At 35.7% G+C, this 22,223-nt stretch overlaps 1 protein-coding gene and 1 pseudogene across 2 annotated transcripts in view; one reads left to right on the top strand and one right to left on the bottom strand.

The window, feature by feature from the left end:
* STPG2 (sperm tail PG-rich repeat containing 2) overlaps positions 1-22,223 on the bottom strand; it is a 688,703-nt gene that overhangs the window by 570,202 nt on the left and 96,278 nt on the right. The gene's annotated exons all lie outside the window — the stretch shown is intronic.
* On the top strand, positions 911-1,770 carry LOC116457289 (large ribosomal subunit protein uL18-like; annotated as a pseudogene).

Raw genomic sequence — 22,223 nt, 5'->3', positions numbered from 1 at the left:
CCACTTCTCCCATTGCTTGTGTTTTCAATGATAAATATAACCAAATGTTGCCAAAGTCGCCTCCACATATATATGTAGCACACATAAGCAAGGGTTAAATTTATACTCTGAAATTAGTAGTTTAATACAAGAATAAACTAAAGTACCTATACATTTTTGTACAGATATTTGGCATACTTGTAAATGCTATTGTAAACATATGCCACTGATATTATATAACATTTGATAGTATCATTTCATGACAGAATTTTACTTTCACTGTGCTTTCTCTCAATATAATTACTTTCACTGGCTTTTCAGTTTGTTTTATAAGAATATCCGGAATAAACGCATTTGGCCACAAATATCAACAAACTCAATATTGTTTTTAAAACTAAAGTTTTATTTGTATTATAAAGCAAGAAGTCCAGAAATAGGCTATGTAAATATTAATTCAAGACTCAACAATGTCAAAACTCAGGTCTTTAGGATTCTCTTGAACATCTTTTCTTTTTGCTATATCATGGTCATAAAATGACTACTGCAAATTTAATGACCCCCATCTGTATTCCAAAAGGTATAAGAATAAAATGGGGAGGATAGCAAAGAGGCTCTCCTTTATTATCAAGGATTACTTTAGTTTACTCTTTAAGAGTATTCACTTGAAGTTCAAGTGAATTTAAGGATTAATTAATGCAGTTGGCAAGTAATTTATACAACAACTACTGGAAATGTATATCTCCTCATAAGGAAAGTGTCAAACCTTTTTTACTTGTATAAAGAATAGCTTTGCTTTGTTAGGTGGAAACAGAGTTGTTTTGTTGTTGTGTAAAAGGAAACAGAAGCTGACTAATAAAAGGAGTGTATCGGCTGTGGCCCTTTCCACCCCCTAGTGCTGCTGGGTCTGCAGGTCTCTGTTCCACAGTTTGTTAAAGTTGTTAAGAATAAGGCCTGCTTTAAGAGATACCAAGTGAAATTTAGAAGACGAGGAAAGGGTAAAACTGAATACCGTGCTTGGAAACACTTAGTGATACAGGATGAAAATAAATACAAAACATCCAAATATAGGATGATAGTTCGTGTAACAAACAGAGATATCAGTTGTCAGACTGCTTATGCCTGTATGGACAGGGATATAATAGTCTATGCAGCATATGCACACGAACTGCCAAAATATGGTGTGAAGGTTGGCCTGACAAATTATGCTGCAGTATATTGTACTGGCCTGCTGCTGGCCTGCAGGCTACTCAATAGGTTTGGCATGGACAAGATCTATGAAGGCCAAGTGGAGGTGACTGGCGATGAATACAGTGTGGAAAGCATTGATAGCCAGGTGCCTTTACCTGCTATTTGGATGCAGGCCTTGCCAGAACTACCACTGGCAATAAAGTTTTTGGCACCCTGAAGGGAGCTGTGGATGGAGGCTTGTCTATCCCTCACAGTACCAAATGATTCCCTGGTTATGATTCTGAAAGCAAGCAATTTAATGTAGAACTACACCGGAAGCACATTGTGGGCCAGAATGTTGCAGATTACATGTAAGATGGAGATAATTACAAGAAACAGTTCTCTCAATACATAAAGAACAGAGTAACTCCAGACATGATGGAGATGTCTAGGAAAGCTCATGCTGCTATATGAGAGAATCCAGTCTATGAAAAGAAGCCCAAGAAAGAAGTTAAAAAGAAGAGGTGGAATCATCCCAAAATGTCCCTTGCTCAGAAAAAAGATGGGGTAGCTCAAAAGAAGGCAAGCTTCCTCAGAGCTCAGGAGCGGGCTGCTGAGAGCTAAACCAAAAATTTCCTATGAAGATTTTCAGGTAAAGACAATAAACGTATGGACAGAAAAAAAAATGGAGTGTACGGTGTTAGTTACCGATTTATTCTTCTGCCTCCACATTTATCCTCCTTGGCCTAGGTTTTACTGGATCTGGACCCTGTACAAATTTCTTTTGCCAGCTTGTCTAATATTAGTTGGCAAGAGAGGGCACCAGATGGACATTGTATGTCATGGTAAAGGAAGGGGTTCCACTTCCTAATTCTAGTGTATTTTCTTCCTTCTGTGGTGTGCCTGCTAGTGACATGCTGGAGGCCCATTGAGTTTCTCAGGAACCCTCAAGGACAGCTTCCTGTAGACAAGCCCCAATCTGCCATTACTTCAGTTGATAACTACATATAGATAAACTCCAGTCCACTGACTCCAGTGAACTTGTTTGCCACCCAGTGAACCATAGCTATGCCCTCTCTAGTGAGATCTCAATCTTAGGAGCGGGAGGTGATTCTTCCGAGTTCTTTGTGTATTTCTTGCCCTTCTCTCTCTCTGCTTCTCATTCTCTTTACCCAATCCCACTAAAGACAGTATATTTGTAGATGCTTCCTACATAAGCTGTTTTAGTATAGAGTCTAGTTTTCCATTATAAGTAGTTGACCATTTTTAACTAATTTTTTAATATTAAATTATCAACATTCACATTATTGGTGTGCTTTCTATCTCTTGACTGAATCTTATCAGATATACAAGGAACATTCACCAGGTTGTGCCCTCTGGACCACATGAGTCTGTCAAACTTACCAGGCAGCTGCTCAGACTGGTAAGATGCAGAAGGCTCTTCCTTGGAAAACGGCCAGTGTTCCCAGGGGAAAGGCAATTCCAAAGACAAGAGGTATTTGTTCCTATTGCTCTTCTAATAAATACCACAAATTTAGTAGCTTAAAATAACATACATTTATTAACTTAATCACATTGGAAAGTCTCTTTTACCATGTCAAATAACATGCACAAGTTCCAGGGATTAGGACATGAACATCGTTAGGGGGATATAATTCTACCACAGTAAGCAGTCTAGCCCACAAAGATTCATTCATCTCACATTCAATACATTCATCCCATCCTAATATTCCCAAGAGTCTTAACTCATTACAACAGCAGCTCAAAGTCTGAAATCTAATCTAAATCTCATCAGCTCAAAGAACCCAAATTCACATCATCTGAAACATAAAAATCAGATATGGATGAAATTCTGGATATGATCCATCTAGGGTAAAATTCATCTCTATCCGTAGACTTGCAAAACTAGAAAACAAGTTAACAGCTGTCAAAATACAAGATGGAATAAGTGTAGAACACCAGATAAACATTTCCATTCAAAAAAGAAAAAATGGGAAGAAAAAAGAAATCAGCCATCTCAAGCAATCTCAAAACCCTGTAAGGAAAACTCCACTGAGTTTCAAGGCCTAGGAATAACCTGTGTGGTTCACAGCTTCACCCTCAGAGAACAGGATGGCTCTGACTTTGGAGTCAATCTTCCTTTTTCATGAATAGTAGCATTGCTTTCAGCATAAGTAGTTTTATCAGCCTGCTTCCTGCCTTTAGAATTCCAGAGTCTTGATAGTCTTCTTTCATTTATCCTTCTTTCTGTCCCTTTCAGTCCAAGCTGGCAGTGCTGCTATTGATATAAAATCTCATGAACATTTTGAGTCTCCTACATCTGTCATGGGAATTCACTCCACACAACAGCTCCTCCACAGGTCTTTCCTAGATAATGCAGGTCTATTTTTGGCTTCTTCAGAGATGGCTGAAGGGATCCATGAGTCATACACCTGATTTCTTCAAAGAGCTTCTGTGTGACTGAATACTCTGGCTCTAGATCCTTCCAAGGCACTAGCAAAAGATAATTCAACCACAACCTCAGCTTTCTCCCCAAAACTTGCTTTCCTGAAAGTGAATCTTCAAATTTGAGTGTCTTTTTCAAATTGGATAGGTTGGAAATTTCCCACATCATCAAGTCCTGGTTTCTTTTGGCTTAACAGTTCTTCCTTCAATTTGTGCCTTTCCTCTCACATTTTACTATAAGCAGAAAGAAGAAACCTCAGCACACCTTCGACACTTGGCAGTCTCCTTATCCAAATCCAAGGACATTCCTTACAAAGTCTGGTTTCCACATAATCATGTAGGACACAATTTAGCTACACTTTCTACCACTCTATAACAAGAATCCCCTTTCCCATAGTTTCAAATAATGTCTTCCTCATTTTCTTCTGATCCTTCACTAGCAGTAAGTACCTTTAACGTCCATATTTCTACCAACAGTCTGTTTAGGATAATTTACTTTTTAGAGATATGAATAAATTAGTCTTACTTTCTTATAGTAGATGTTTTGAACCTCATTTAATTGTTCCTTGTTTCCTTGTGGAGAACAGAGCTACAGAATTTTATTTCACCTACTTCCACTCAGTTATCTCTCTTCCTCTTTGGAGTTTAGTTTGTCCTTTTAATTTTCTATTTCCTAAATGTGAAAGCTGAGTACACTGATTTTACATCTTTCTTCTTTTCTAATATAAGCATTAATTCTGTATATTATCCACTAAATACAATATTTTATCCTACAAATGTTGATATGCTGTTTTCATTTTCACATAGCTTGAGATATTTTCTGATTTTCCTCATAATTTCCTCTTTCACCTATGGTTTATTTGGAAGTATGTTGCTCAATTTCCAAATTATAATAATTTTCCAGACATTTTTCTGTGATTTATTTTTTGTAAACACTGTTGTGATCAGAGAGTATATTTTCTATTATTTCAATACTTTAAATATATTAAAACTTGTTTTATTAATACAAATATGTTCTATGTTGGTAAATGTTCTATGTGCATGTAGAAATATGTGTATTATGCATATTTAAACATATTGGGTGACATGTTCTATTAAGTGCTTATTAGGTCACACTTGGCTAATAGTCCTATTCAATCTTCTATAACCTCACTGAGGTCTCGCTCTATCAATTATTGAGACCAGAGTAGTGAAATAGCTAGCTATAATTGTTAATTCTTTATTTCTCCATTCTATTCTGTCAGTTGTTCCCTCAAGCATTCTGGATCCCTATACATGCCTATGCCTTTAGGATTACTGTGTCTTCTCGATGATCTCTTTCTTTTTCATTATGAAATATCCCTCTTTATCTCTAGGAATACTCTTTATTCTTACAGGTACTTTATCTGATACTAATATAGCCACTACAGCATTTTTATTGATGCTCGCACGATATATCACTTTTCATGCTTTTACTTTTAGCCCATGGGTATCTACATATTCAAAGTATATTAATTAGAAATAGCACAGTTGTATCATGCTTTTATATTTTATATTAGTTATCTGCAGAAGAGGACATAGAAATATTACAAAATCCTGGGGTTGCGTGCTCTTATTCTCATATTGGTACTTTCCAGAGGCTTTCTAAAGCACCCCAGTTTGCAACAAACACTTCAAGTATTATTTGATCTGCTGAATCATAAGGCCTGAATGAAAAAGTAGCTTGCAATGCAGCCTGAACCTACTATACAGCTTTGTCTTCCTCTGGTTCCCACTCAAAACTGCACACTTAACAGTATCTCAGCAGAAAGGCCAAAGCAACACACCAAAATGCAATATATATTATCTCCAAAACCCAGAAAGACCTACCAAGAGTTGTAACTCTTTTTCATGGTAGATGATGGAAGGAATGGCAACTTGTCTTTCACCTTGGAGGGGATATTTTGACGTTATCCAGGCCACTGGACCCCAGAAACTTCACTGCAGTGACAGGCCCCTGAAATTTCATGGGGTTTATCTTCCATTATCCGGTTTGCAAGATTCTTCCTACTTACAGCTATTCAAATCTAATCGGCATAATGCCATCAATATACCAGACCATGTTGTTTTGCTCCAGTAAAAATGCTATATCTGAGATAGCAGCTGCAGTCTCTATCACCACCATCTGATTAAGTCTATAATGATCCACAGTCACCTCCCAAAATTAATCTGACTTCTGCACAGGTCACATAAGCAAATTACATAGAGATGTGATAACTATCTCTACTCCTGAGTCTTCCAAGTCTCTGGTGGTGGCAATAATCTATGCAATTCCCCAGAAATTCAGTATTGCATCTGGCTTTATACATTATCCAGGGAGAAATTTCCACAATATTGTTAAAATGGCCATACTGCCCAAATAAATTTATAGACTCAATACTATTTCTATTAAAGTACCATTGACATTCTTCAGAAAACTAGAGAAAACTAAAATTCAGATGGAATCAGAAAACAGCCTGAAAAGCCAAGGCAATCTTAAGCAAAAAGAAAAAAGCTAGAGGCATCATGCTACACAACTTCAAATTATAGTCCAGGCCTACAGTAACCAAAACAGCATGATACTGGTACAAAAAATAGTCACATAGACCAACAGATCAGAATAGAATACCCAGAAATAAGACCACACACCTACAACTATCTGATCTTCAACAATTTTGACAAAAACAAGCAATGGGGAAAGGATTTTCTATTCAATAAATGGTGCTGAGATAACTGGCTAGTCATATGCAGAAGACTGAAACTGGGCCCCTTCTTTACACCACATACAAAAATTAACGCAAGACACATTAAAGACTTAAATATTAAAATTCATAAGAACGAAGCTGGAGGCATCAAGCTACCTGACTTCAAACTATACTACAAGGCTACAGTAACCAAAACAGCATGGTACTGGTACCACAACAGAGACATAGATCAATGGAAAATAACAGAGCCCTCAGAAATAATGCCGCATATCTACAACTATCTGATCTTTGACAAACCTGACCAAAACAAGCAAGGGGAAAGGGATTCCCTATTTAATAAATGGTGCTGGGAAAACTGGCTAGCCATATGTAGAAAGCTGAAACTGGATCCCTTCCTTACACCTTATACAAAAATTAATTCAATGGTTTTAGATCTAACATTTAAGTCTTTAATCCATCTTGAATTAATGTTTGTATAAGGTGTAAGGAAAGGATCCAGTTTCAGCTTTCTACATATGGCTAGCCAGTTTTCCCAGCACCATTTATTAAATAGGGAATCCCTTTCCCCTTGCTTGTTTTGGTCAGGTTTGTCAAAGATCAGATAGTTGTAGATATGCAGCATTATTTCTGAGGGCTCTGTTCTGATCCATTGATCTATATCTCTGTTGTCGCAACCTACTCATCTGACAAAGGGCTAATATCCAGAATCTACAATGAACTCAAACAAATTTACAAGAAAAAAACAAACAACCCCATCAAAAAGTGGGAGAAGGACATGAACAGACACTTCTCAAAAGAAGACATTTATGCAGCCAAAAAACATATGAAAAAATGCTCATCATCACTGGCCATCAGAGAAATGCAAATCAAAACCACAGTGAGATACTACTATAAAGACACATGCACACGTATGTTTATTGCGGCACTATTCACAATAGCAAAGACTTGGAACCAACCCAAATGCCCATCAATGACAAACTGGATAAAGAAAATGTGGCACATATACACCATGGAATACTATGCAGCCATAAAAAAGGATGAGTTCATGTCCTTTGCAGGGACATGGATGAAGCTGGAAACCATCATTCTCAGCAAACTAACACAAGAACAGAAAACCAAACATTGCATGTTCTCACTCAGAAGTAGGAGACGAACAATGAGAACGCATGGACACAGGGAGGGGAACATCACACACCAGGGCCTGTCAAGGGGTGGCGGCTAAGGGAGGGATAGCATTAGGAGAAATACCTAATGTAGATGATAGGTTTATGGGTGCAGCAAACCATCATGGCACATGTATACCTCTGTAACAAACCTGCAGGTTCTGCATATATACCCCAGAACTTAAAGTATAATAAAAATAAATAAATTTTAAAAAACACAATACTAAAAAAAAAGAGAAAAAAGTCAAAAAAATAACAGATGCTGGTGAAGTTTTCAAGATAAAGGAATGCTTATATACTGTTGGTGCGACTGTAAATTAGTTCAGCCATTGTGGAAGAAAGTATGGTGATTCCTCAAAGACTTCAAGACAGAATACCATTCAACCCAGCAATCCCATTACTGGGTATATACCCAAAGGAATATAAATTATTCTATTATAAAGATACATGCATGCATATGTTCACTGTAACACTATTCACAATAGCAAGGACATGGAATCAACCTAAATGACCATCAAAGATAGACTAGATAAAGAAAATGTGGTACATATATACCATGAAATACTATGCAGCCATAAAAAAGAACAAGATCATGTCCTTTGCAGGGACATGGGTGGAGCAGGAGGTCATTATTCTCAGCAAACTAACACAAGAACAGAAAACCAAATACCACGTGCTCTGTCTTATACGTGGGAGCTAAATGATGAGAACACATGGACACAGAGGGGAACAACACATACTGAGGTCTTTCAGAGGGTGGAGGGTGAGAAGAGGGAGAGGATGAGAAAAAAATAACTAACAGGTACCAGGCTTAATACCTAGGTGATAAAATAGTTTGTACAACAAACCCCCTTGACACAAGTTTACCTACGTAACAAACCTGCACTTGTATCACTGAACTTAAAATAAAAGTTAAAAATAAGACACAAAGATTAAAGTTTTAAAAAATTATTTTAAGAATAAAAATCAACACAACTAAAAATATAGTTTTCTTAGTCATAAAAATTGCATGCTTTAAGCCACAAAACTTTTCAAGTTAGCGAAAATTGACCACTTTATGCAAACTAGAATTAGCAAAATTAACTAAAAAAAAAAATAGTAAACCTGAATAAATCAATGTCAATTAAATAATCTGAAGTAATAGACAAACATCTCTCCCAAGAAGAAAGAAACACCCAGGCCCAGGTAGTTTTATAAATAATTTCGAATAATTCTTCAAGGAAGAAAATTTCCCTAGTTGTGCTAACTTTTCCAATGAGTGAAAAAAAGAGGGAACACTTATAAAATCTTCATACCAAAACCAAAAATGGAGAACACAAGAAAAGCACGTAGCAATCCCACTTACGAACACAGACGCATACATACCAGTAAATTTAAAAACTAGTAATATATAACAAATGCAAGATGTTTTAATATCAAGAAAAATGTATTCACATCCTTTATGACCCAAATTAAGTGAGACAAATCTTATAAACATCTTAACATATATAAAAAATTAATAAATTTCAACACACATTAATGAGTATTTTTTAAGCCAGCAAAATTAAGGCTAGAAGATAATAAAAGATATGTCCCGAAAACCTACAGCATCATACCTATAAGTAAAATTTAATAAGCATTTCTATTTATCAGGAAGACAAAGATGTCTGTAACTGATACGCAACATAGTATGTCTTAGCGGATGTAATGAAAGGAAAAAAGAAAGGGAAAGAGGAAAGGAGTAAGGGAGTGAGAAAGCAAAGAGGAAGACAATTCAAGAAAAACACAAAAGAAGTAGAAAAGACTATTCAAGGTTATTATTTTAAGGAACTCTTCCTATAGAAAAACCATAAGCAAGTTAAAGAGTTGCTGGATCAAAGAGCAAAATATATAAATCAACATTGTTCCTACATACCAACAATAATTCATAAGAAAATACAGATTTAAAAAGATGTAATTTGCAACAGCAAATAAAAGCCTACATGGTGTCTAGAAATAAATTTAACAAAGATGTACAAGACCTTTGTGGAAAAATTAGTAAATATCATGAAAGAAGATAAATATAGATCTAAACAGAGAGATATAGCATAGTTTAGATGTGACGATTGTATAATAAATATGATCCAAATGAAGCTTTTGTTTTTTGCTTTTGCTTTTTATTTTTTTAATTTTTCTTTTAAGACAGGGTCTTGCTGTGTTGCCCAGGCTAGCCTTGAACTCCTGGGCTAAAGCTATCCTCCCACCTCAGCCTCCCAAGTACCTAGGACTACAGGCACATGTTACTGCACCTGACTTGTTTTTGGTTTTTTGACTGAGACAAACAGATTCTAAAATTAATAATGGAAGGTCAAATGTCTATGAAAAGCCAAGAAATATATCATATGGAAGAATTAAAGGTGAGGGCAGTATAGGAGATCTTAGTTCATTTGATACAAGATTTGTTAAACTGTAAAGTTAAAAATAGCGTGCTATTTGTTTGAGATTAGAAACGGATCAGCAGAACCAAATAGAAATCTCAGAAGTAGACACAAATTTTTTTTATTTTATTTCATTTACTATTACAATGTATATGATAGAAGCACCATTACAAATCAGTGGAGAAAAGAGTATGTAACATATGCATATTTTGGTAACTGCTTTTAAACACAAATAAGAGAATCTCACATCCCATGCAGACAAAAAAAGTGTTACACATAAATGTAAAATCTCAGCAAGAAGATCAAAAGAAAATATAAAATAACCTTATTTCAACAAGGTAGGAAAAATATTTCTCAAAAAAGATACCAAAAAACAAAACCTGTGAATAAAAAAATTAATAAATTTGATCACATTAAAAAAAATTCTATAGAGAAAGTCCATGAACAAAGTAAAACGAATATTTTCTAATATTAGAAAATATTAAACACATCTAAAAGACATTAGGACTGATATCCAGAATACATAACAACTGCCTAAAAATCAATGGGCAGAGAATATGAACAGGAATTCACAGAAGAGGAAATAGAAACAGCAAATAAACATAGGAAACAATGTCAACTTACAAAGTAAAAAGAGAAATAGAACCTAAGAGATACACATACCTATCACTCTGAAGTCAGAAAATACTAAGTGTTGATGAGGATTGCTGAGACAAGAACTCTGCCCAATGTTAAAATAATAAATAACTATAACCACATTAGGAAAAAAATTGGTAATAGCTAATAAAGTTGAAAATGCACATAACTTACAAACCAGCAATTGCTGACTGGTTATATACCCTTGTGTATCAAACACACATGCAAAGATGTTTAGTGCAACATTATTTGTAATAGCAAAATATTAGAATCAAACTAAATGTATATTAGTATGTATATATATAAATGAGCTGTACTAGTCATACAATAGAATTCTACACTGGAGGAAAACTAATTAAAACAATCCTACTTGTATGAATGTGAATAAATCCCCTGTGGGAGAAAAAAGGTTTTAAAAATATTTAAAATATGACCATTTATTTAACTTTCTAAATACATCATTTGTGAATAAATATCTATCCAGTAAAAATGTACAAGGTGTACTGGAAGATATATCCTAAATTCCTTTTTTATTTGTATAATTTTAAGGGGTACAAGGGCAGTTTTGTTACATGGATATATTGCATAGTGGTGAAGACGGGGTTTTTAGTGTAACTATCACCCAAATGTACATTGTACCCATTAGTAATTTCTCATTCCTCACCCCTCTCCCACCCTCCCACTTTTGGGAGTGTACAATGTCTGTGTACATATACATATTTCTTTTGTGTATATATGTATACAAGAAATACATATATATATATACCATATTTCTTTTGTGTATATATGTATACACAAAAATGAGAGGGTGGAAGAGGGATGAGGGATGGGTACAATGCACATTATTTGGGTGACAGTTACACTAAAAGCCCAGTATTTACCATTGTGCAGTATATTCATGTAACAAAACTGCCACTGCACCCCTTAAAATTATATATGTGAGATATACATATATATCTCACATTTTCTTTATCCAATCATCCATTAATGGACACTTAGGTTGATTCCATGACTTCACTATTGTCAAGAGTGCTGTGATAAATATATGTCAGGAATCTTTTTTATATAATGATTTATTTTCCTTTGGGTAGATATCTAGTAGTGGGATTGCTGGATGAAATGGTAATTCTAATTTTATTTCTTTAAGAAGATTCCATATTGTTTTCCATAAAGGCTGTACTAATTTACATTTCTACCAATAGTGTGTAACTGTTCCCTTGTTTCTGCATCCTTGCCAACATCTGTTATTTTTTGACTTTTTAATAATAGCCATTCTGACTGGTGTAAGATAATATCTCATTGTAGTTTTGATTTGCATTTCTCTGATGATTAGTGATATTGAGAATTTTTTTCATATCTTTGTTGGCCACTTGTATATCTTCTTTTGAAAAATGTCTCTTTATGTCCTTTGCCCACTCTTTATTGGGGCTTTTAGGGTTTGTCGTTCTTGTTTGAGTTACTTGTAGATTATGGATATTAGTCCCTTTTCAGATGCATAGTTCGAAAATATCTTCCCTCATTCTGCAAGTTGACTGTTCACTCTGTTGATTATTTATTTTGCTATGCAGAAGCTTTTTAGTTTAATTAAATCTCATTTGCCTATTTTGTTTTGGTTGCTTGTGTTTTTAAGGTCTTAGTCATCAATTCTTTGCCTAGGCCAATGTCCAGAAAAATTTTTCCTAGGTTTTATTCTAGGATTTTTATAGCTTCAGGTCTTACATTTAAGTCTTGAATTCATCTTGGGTTGATTTTTTTGTATGGTGAGAGATATGGGTCCAATTTCACTCTTCTAGTATGGCTAGCCAATTTTCCCGGCACCATTTACTGATTAAGGACCTTTTCCCTATATATGTTTTTGTTGACTTTATTAAAGATAAGTTGGCTGTAGGTATGTGGGTTTATTTCTGGATTCTCTATTCTGTTCCATTGGTCTATGTGTCTATTTTTATACCAGTACCATGCTATTTCAGTTACTTAGCCTTGTATTAAGACTATAATTTGAAGTCGGGTAATGTGATGTCTCCTGCTTTGTTCCTTTTGCTTAGGATTCCTTTGGATATTCGAGCTCTTTTTTGTTTCCATATGAGTTTTTAGAATTATTTTTTCTACTTCTGTGAAAAACGACATTGGTATTTTGACAGGAATTGCATTAAATCTGTAGACTGCTTTAAGAATCAACATTGAGGGTCGGGTGCGGTGGCTCACGCTTGTAATCCCAGCACTTTGGGAGGCCGAGGCGGGCGGATCACGAGGTCAGGAGATCGAGACCAAAGTGAAACCCCGTCTCTACTAAAAATACAAAAAATTAGACGGGCGTGGTGGCGGGCGCCTGTAGTCCCAGCCACTCGGAGAGGCTGAGGCAGGAGAATGGCATGAACCTGGGAGGCGGAGCTTGCAGTGAGCCGAGACTGCGCCACTGCACTCCAGCCTGGGCGACAGAGCAAGACTCCATCTCAAAAAAAAAAAAAAAAAAGAATCAACATTGAATCAAAAGAATCAGTATTTCAACAATATTGATTCTTCCGATTTCATGAGCGTGGGATACTTACTCATTTGTCTGTGTCATCTACGATTTCTTTCATCAGTGTTACACCATTTTCCTTATTTTTCACTTCCTTGGTTAAATATATTCCTAGGTATTTTATTATTTTTGTAGCTATTGTAAATGGGACTGATTTCTTGATTTGGTTCTCAGTTTATTTTTGGTATATAGAAATGCTACTGATTTTTGTACACTGATTTCATATCTTGAAACTTTACTGAATTCATTTATCAAATGTTAAGAGTCTTTTGGAGAAGGCTCTAGGGTTTTCTATGCACTATTTCATATCAGCAACCAGACATAATTTGAAATCCTCTTTTCCAATTCAGATGTATTCTTTCTGTCTCTTGCCTGATTGCTCTGGCTAGAACTTTCCATACTATGTTGAATAGTAGTGGTAAAATTGAACATCTGTCTTATTCCACTTCTTGTGGGGGGAGGGGATATTTTAACTTTTCTCCATTCTGTATATTGTTGGCTGTGGGTTTATTGCCTATGGCTTTTATCATTTTGAGGTATGTGTTCCTTCTATGCCTAGTTTTTGAGGGTTCTTATCATGAAGGGATACTAAATTTTATCAAATGCTGCTTCTGCATCTATTGAGATGATCACATAGTTTTTTGTTTTTAATTTTGTTTATGCAATGAATCACACTTATTGATTTGTATATGTTGAACCCTCCTTGCATTTCTGGAATAAAACCCACTTGATTGTGGTGTATTACGTTTTTGAGGTGCTCATGGATTCAGTTTTCTAGTATTTTGTGGGAGATTTTTGCATCTGTGTTCATCAGAGATATTGTTCTGTAGTTTTCTTTTTGTGTTATATCCTTGTCTGGCTTTGCTATCAGGGTGACACTGACTTTGTAAAATGAGTTAGGGAGGATTTCCTCCTTTTCAACACATGGGAATAATTTCAGGAGAATTGGTACAAGTTCTTCTTTGTATTTTTGGTAGAATTTGGCTATGAATCCATCTGGTCCTAGGCTTTTTTTTCTTAGGAGATTTTTTATTACTGATTCAATCTCACTACTTGTTATTGGTCTGTTTAGGATTTGTTTCTTCGTGGTTCAATCTGGAAATAATATGTTTCCAGAAATTTATCCATTTCCTCTAGGTTTTCTAAGTGTGTGGGCATATCGTCATTCATAGCAGTCTCTGATAATCTTTTGTATTTTTATGACATCAGTCATAAGTGTGTCTTTTTTCATTTCTGATTCTTTATTTGGATTTTCTCTGTTTTTCTTGGTAAGTCTAGTGAGTGGTTTATCAATTTTCTTTGTCCTTTCAAAAAAACAACTTTTCATTTCATTGATTTTTTTGTACTTTTTTTACTTCAATTTTATATAGTTCTACTCTGATCTTTGTTCTTTCTTTCCTTTTGCTAGCTTTGGGTTTGGTTTGCTCTGGTTTCTCTAGACTCATAAGGTGTAACAGTAGGTTACTAATTTGTGGTGTTTCTTTTTATGTTTGCATTTAACACTATAATCTTCCCTCTTAACACTGTTTTTGCTGTGTCCCAGAGGTTCTGGTATGTTGTGTCCCCATTTTTATTCATTTCAAAAAAAAATTAATTTTTATCTTAATTTTGCATTCTTCAGGAGCCTGTTGTTTAATCTCCATGTATTTGTAAAGTTTCAAGAGCACCTATCGTTATTGACTTCTCTTTTAATCCAATATGGGTTAAGAAGATATGTTATAATTTTGATTTTCAAAAATTTGTTGAAACTTCTTCTCTGATCTGACATAAAATCTATCTTGGAAATGTTCCATGTGCTGATGAGAAAAAATGTATATATTCTGCAGTTATTGAGTAGAATATTCTATTAGGTCCATTTGGTCTAAAGTCCAATTTAAGTCCAGTGTTTCTTTGCTGATTTTCTGTGTCAATGATCTGTCTAGTGTTGTTAGTGGGGTGTTGAAGTCCCCCACTATTATCAAATTGTAAGAAGGGTATTGAAGTGTCCTACTATTATTATATCGCTATCAATTTATCATTTCGGATCTGTCAATATTTGCTATATACATTTAAGGACTCAAATGTTGGGTGCATATATTACAATGGTTATATCTTCCTACTGAATTGACCCTTTCATCATTGTGAAGTAACCTTTTTGTCTCTAAAGATAGTTTTTTTACTAAAGCGTACTTTTCTAACATAACTACAGCCATTCCTCTTTTATTTCATTTACAATTTGCATGGAATATCCTTTTCCATCTTTTCACTTTTAGCATGTGTATCCTTGAATCTAAAGTGAGTTTCTTATAACAGCATGCAGCTGGATGTTGTTTTTAATCTAGTCAGCACTCTGTTATCTTTTTAATTGTAGAGCTTATTTCATATACATCTTTAATAATTATTAATAAAGATTTACTATTGCTATTTTCTTAGCTATTTATTAACTATTCGTCTTGTAGTTCTTTTGTCCCTCCTTTTCTCTTGCTGTCTTTTGTGTTTTTTTGTATTGACAGTTTTGATTACTTTCTCTTTATCTGTTGTGTAACTTTTACAAGTATTTTCCTTGTGGTTACCAAGGGGCTTACATAAAATATTTTATAATAGTCTATTTTAGGCTGATAACAACTTAACTTCCTTTGCATTCAAGTACTCTCCAATTTACCTCTCCTCCTCTATATTATATGCTATTGATGTAAAATTTACATGTATTTATATTACATATGTATTAACATACTTCAGTTATCATTGTCTTTAATACTTTCATCTTTTTTCTTTAATAAAAATTACTTAAAACAATTAGGATTACTTTTCTAAATTCTTTTATGAATTTGTTTTATTTTTTTTTTTTACTTTTAGGTTTGGGAATACATGTGCAGGTGTGTGATACAGGTAAACTCATGTCATGGGAGTATGCTGTACAGATTATTTTTTGTCACCCAGGCACTAAGTCTAGTACCCAGTGGTTATTTTTTCTGTTCCTCTCCCTCCTCCCCACCTCCACCCTCAAGTAGGCCCCAGTGTCTGTTGTTCCCTTCTTTGTGTTCATGAGTTCTCATTACTTAGCTCCCACTTATACGTGAGAACATACGGAATTTGGTTTTCTGTTCCTGCATTAGTTTGCTAAGGATAATGGCCTCCAGCTACAATTTACCTCTCCTCCCCTCACAATGTATGCTATTGATGTCAAATTTTACATATATTTGTTATGTATACATTAGCATAATTTAGTTACCATTGTCTTTAATACTTTTTAACTTTTATAGTAGAATTAAAAGTGATTTACTCATCACTATTATAGTAATGTACTACTCTCTTTTGATCTATATATTTACCCTTACCAATAAGTTTCATACTTTCCAACACTCTTGTGTTTCTGTTTAGCATCCTTTCATCTCAACTTAAAAATTCTCTTTAGCAATTTGGTCACGACAGTGACAGAAATCGCTGGATAAGTGAAGTGCCACTGGGTTCTCTGCCCTCCCTTCACACCTTGGGATAAATCTGTATCAAGACGGTTCTTTTCTAGATTTCCTCTACCTTTCTGCGCTTACCTTTCTGCTCTGAGAAGCACAGCTACCTGCCTTCACTGAAATATACTTCAGGCTGAGAGATTTGGGGTGGGATAGCAGGTCAGTTCATCTTCTGCAGGAAGGTGCAGCTTTTCCATATCAGCTCAACCATGCCACCAGTCCATTCTTAAGGAACTGCTGACCAGGACTGATGATGCATTTTAGCTTTGACTTTTTGGGGGTTACTCTACCAACAAACAGTCTGTTGGGAAAAAAACAGTCCCAGGAATGAACAGATCAGAATGTTCACACTGGTTAATCTTTTTCTAACAATGAGGATGAAGGTAGCAGAAGCTGGTATGTTTCCAGATGGTTCTTCTAATCAAACTAATTTTTCACTGTTGACAAGTGAGGCAAGGGTTGTACTGGACCGAAGACTGAGGCTTGGCCATCTAGCATTCCATACAAAATTGTTTCCCATAAGCATTCCTTTTATTCTCTATCCTATCCTAGGTCTGCCTCAACCATGAGATAGGAGAGCCTCTGGTACTAGCTGCTGTAGCAGTGGCCTTCGTCCAGGGCAGTTAAAGGAGTTTTGGACCCTTTCTTTCTCTGGGATCCCTGCCCAGCATCTTCCTACAGAGATGACTTCAGAAGGAAAAAAAAAAAAAAAAGGAAAACAACACCCCATTCCAAGGAGTCTGGCATTCCTGAATCCTCCTTCCCTGCTAGGTGCCTGTCACCTGTCTTTACTGCCTCCTTTTCCCTGTCATGCTCATCAGCGTATGGCTTCTGTCCAAGCACCTGAACAGAAGACTAAAACCTCTACTGCAGGCTGGTTTTAGGTCTTGATTTATGTCAGAATCTCGCACAGCACTGCTAATGTAAATTTCAGTTTTTTCCCTCTAAGACAAACACCAAAATATCCAACTTTTTTTGGTGGGAAGAGAGATTGTCCCCTGATTTCTACCCATTTCCTGAGGCCTGTGGAAATAAGCTTTATGTACTTAAAGTTATACAGAAAATAGAATAAACTTAACACCAAACTTGAAAAAACAATTCCCTTTAGCATTTCTTGTAAACTCCCTTGGCTTTTATTTGCCTGAAAAAGTCCTTATCTCCCCTTCATTTTGGTAAGATGGGTTTGCTCATATGGTATTTGGGGGTGACCATTTTTTTCTTTTAGCACTTTGAGTATATTACCCTACTCCCTTCTGACCTGCAAGATTTTTGCTAAAAAAAAATTTATTTATTTATTTAATTTAATAAATCTGCTGACTGTCTTATGGAGTTCCCATGTACACAAGTTGCTTTTCCCTAGCTGCTTTCAAAATTCTCTAACATTTGACCATTTGTATATGTTGTGCCTCTTTGCATTCATTTTATTTGGTGTCCTTTGGGCTTCCTAGAGCTGGATTACTATTTTCTTCCCTAGGTTTGGAAATTTTTCAGCCATTATTTCTTTGAATAAGCTTTCTATCCCTTTCTCTTTCTCTTCTCTCCTTCTTTAATTCAAATAATGTATACATTGTTCTGCTGAGTGGTATCCGTAAGTCCCTTAAGTGATCTTCATAGTTTTTTCATTGTTCTGCTGAGTGGTATCCATAAGTCCCTTAAGTGATCTTCATAGTTTTTTATTCTTTTTTTTTTTTTTTTGGCTCCTTTGATTGGAAAATTTCCAATGACCTGTCTTCAAATTCACTGATCATTTCTTCTGCTCTCTCTAGTCTGCTATTGAACCTCGCCACTGAATTTTTCAAATCATTTGCTGGATTCTTCAGCTCTATCACTTCTGTCTGACTTTTTTCTACCTGTTGAAATTCTCACATTGTTCATACAATGCCCTCCTGACCTCAGCAAGGATCCTTATGGCCATTATTTTGGATTCTTTGTTAGATAAATTACTTATCTAAATTTCATGAGGGCCAGTTTCTAGAGCTTTGTTATTTCATTGGAACATATTTCCCTATTTCTTCATCTTCCTTGACTCTCTTTATTGCTTTTGGCATATTAGATAAGACTGTAACTCTTCCAGTGTCGTCAGACTGGCCATGCGTAGGAGATGAACCTAACCAATCAGCCTGGCCAGAGATTCTGGGTGCCTCTGAAACCACTGAGCTTGTCCAAAATCTTATCTTTGCTCTTACTGTCCCCCAGTAGATTAGGGTGTGCCAAGCCCATTCAGTGCCCCTAGAAAGTCAGTATGGAATTAAGTCCTTCAAGATGCGGCCAAAAAAGTTTAGGAGTTAGACATGTGTTCCAGTTCCTTTTCTCCTCAGGGAGAAACTGGTAGCTAATTTTATCTCACTCACTCTGCTCTAAGATGAAGAGAGGATCAGTGGCAAATATCGCCACTCTCATTCAGACCACACACTCTTTCAACCCACTGCTTTGCTTTTTGTCACCCCTGGCTTCCATCTGCTCTCAGAGACAGGTGGAATAGCTGGAGTCTTGGTTCTACCTCTTGAGTGAACCATAAGGAGGAGCTACGGGAATTTCCCACACACCCATTTAGTCTCCAAGAGAAATACAAATAGCCTGCTTCATCAGCTGCCAGATGCAAGCTAATTAAAGGCCTGACCCACAGGCGGCAGCTGGGAATGTTAGGACATTAGGTGTGTAGTCAAACCCCTTCCAGGGAGAAATTGGGAGCTAGCTGTTGTAGCCTTCTTGCTCTGCACTGAGCCAGAAGGAGTAGCCACTAGAAATGTTCACACATCCATTTAAACCCACCTCTTCGTTCTATGTGGTCTCACGGAACTCCCAAATGCCAAGAACCATTCAGCCCCAGAGCTAGGTGATTCAAGTAGCCAGTCCCTCAAGTAGGAGCTTTAAAAGCTGCATGCTTATGTGTGGATAAACTGACAAGGAGAAGCTGGAGACCTGATTTTATCACTGAAGCAGGACAGGGATAAACAGCATGAGGAGCGCCCATACACTCATTTAAACTTCCCTAGAGGTCTCCTAACTACCTGTTTCATCATCTCCCAGATGCAGGCAAGTTAGAAGCCTGACCCACAGGCAGCAGCTTGGAAAGTGTGCAGGCAAATCCCTTCCAGGGAGAAACTGGAATCTAGGAGTTTCTGCCTATTCACTCTGCATTAAATTCATGGGATAGCTGCTGGAAGTGCTCATGCACCTGTTTAAATCCACATCTTTATTCTCTGTGGTCCTAGAAGACTCACAAGTGTAGAGGCCTATCAGTTCCCACAGCTAGATGATTTAGAAGCCAATCCCTCATGTAGGAGCTATAAAAGTTGGAGCACTCAATATGTGAACAAATTCCTTTGAAAGACAAGCTGAAGACCTGGTTTTATTGCTAGAGCCAGCCAAAAGGAAAAGGTAGGTCTTGTATTTTTAGAAATAACCAAAGGAAACTTCTGTATTTAAATACAACAATTTTTATATTATTCTTCATATTTTTCTGCATTGCAAACTTTTCAAGAATTTATTCTGAGATTTGTTAAATGTTAATAAAGTATAGATTAAACATGAGCTAAAAAATAAATGGATACATAAATGTAGATGACAACATTTTTTCTGATAAAAAGAAAACTCTCACAGAGATTATAGAGCCCGGAGACAGTATTTCTCAACTAAACGTCGTATTAAGGTCACCAGAAGAACTCTAAAACCATACAAGTGACTACCAACCCTACTGACTCAGATGCTAGGGACAAAAGTATGGTTTTTTTAAGTGTAATTCTAGTGCACATAAATATTCTGGGGAATGTACAGACCAAGTGGGCAGAAGGCATAACTCTCCAGGTTGGAAAGGATGAAGCAAGTTGTTATAATCTGCCCCAGATTCGCTTGTCTTTCTCTTTTAATCTACAACATAAAATAGGAAAAAGAATTTACAGAGGAACTCCAGGTTTTCAAGAATAATAAGACACTATCCTGGATTAGAATTCATATAATTAGAGAAAGTAGCAAAACAACTAATCCTAACTGAAGAACAAAGTTTATCTTAAATTAGAAAGAGCAGTTAATGTTATATGTAGGCTTTTTGATGTAGAAAACAAAAGAAAGTACACATAAATTTTGAGAGATCTTGGTGGGTTCCCTGCTGCAGTGCTCATCCTGTGCTCTCTTGTTCCCTGGGCTGTCTCCTCTGCTTGCTTTCTGGCTCTACCATACCCTGCTCTGAAGAGACACCTGCCATTTCCCTCAAGAAGCTGGCCAGCCTGCGGAGGAGAGTGGCATGCAGCCCCACTTTGCCTGGCTCCCTGAGCACACCGCAGACTCAACTCAGGGATCCACAGGGACCACAGACTATGACCTGTACCGTGCCTATTATTATACAATACTACCTATGGACAAAGTTCTTGTGAAAACAGACATCCAGATATGTCTTGCATCTGGATGTTATGGAATAGTTGCTCTATGGTCTGGCTTGGCTGCAAAACACTTTATAGATGTAGGAGCTGGTGTCATATAAAGATTATAGAGGAAATTTTGGTGATATACTGTTTAATTTTGGCAAAGAAAAGTTTGAAGTCAAAAAAATGATTGGATTGCACAGCTCATTTATGAATGAATTTTTTATACATAAAGAGATATTTAAGACTTGGATGATACTGAACGGGGTTCAGATTTTTGTTTCACTGGAAAAAATCAAAATTTATGCTAAGAATAAATAGTAAATGAAAAAATTATACCTTTTTCTTAAAAAGAGTTTTTGCTTAAAAAGAAAAACAAAAAAACTTAATTCCTTTTTCCTTTAAAGCAGAATTTGTCAAAATTATAATTAGTTAAATAATGCTAAATAAGAACTAAATTTGTAGGGTAGAAGGGTCTCTAATGAACACTTGACTTGAAGTTTTAGAATAAAATGTAGCTGGGTCAGAATATCAAGCCCATTGTTTACTACCTGTAAAACTTTGGTTGAATTACTTAACCTGTATGAGCTTGAGCTTCCTCAGCTTCATAATAAAAGTAAACACTAAGGATAACACTAAACATTTTATTATACCAGAAAGCAAGGAAGGAATCAAAGATTGCTTGGTTTATGTAAAAAGAACCCACGAGCTAAATCAAAAGGCTCCCAACTATCAAAAATAGAACATATTGAGCAGCAGTAAGAATACTTATTGAAACACATATATTTAACTCTATGAATACATAATGATAGTTTTTAAAAAATAAATGATCACCATTGGAGGATTCTAAGCAACAACTGATCTTTTGAAAAGCAATAAATTTTAAAAATCAACCATTTATCTTGCCTTTTCTATATGTACTATACCACAGTTCCAACAGTAAACAGTTTTATTTCAACTAATAAGACTAAAATTTATAGGCTATGACCATTCTTCAACTCCTAATAAATAATTAGGTCTAGATTTTGATCATCAATGGCCACCAATATTACAAAGAGAGAGAAAACAAACATTTATGTGCCTCCTGATTGTTTTAGTACACAATACCATCTATGAAGCAGTCTTACTGAAAGGATTGAGCATCAATCTGATTATGCCTCTAGTCTACAAATTTATAGAAAATACAAAAGACAAAGAAACATACTAAAAGACACCATTGGGAAATACTCAGAAAAGCCAGACTAGGAAATTCAAGAGAATAATAAACTTATTTCGATAAATATAATATAATGAAGAGATAGAGAGGAAGCATATGTGGTTTTTACAAATTAAGAACTATATCAACCAATTACAATGTATGGATCTTATTTGCATTCTGATTAAAACAAAATTTATTAAAAATAG

Source organism: Hylobates moloch, unplaced genomic scaffold, assembly GCF_009828535.3.
Source record: "Hylobates moloch isolate HMO894 unplaced genomic scaffold, HMol_V3 SCAFFOLD_2, whole genome shotgun sequence".
Lineage (NCBI taxonomy): Eukaryota > Metazoa > Chordata > Mammalia > Primates > Hylobatidae > Hylobates > Hylobates moloch.
The sequence above is the reverse complement of the archived record's forward strand: the minus strand, read 5'-3'. Positions and strand labels throughout refer to the sequence as shown.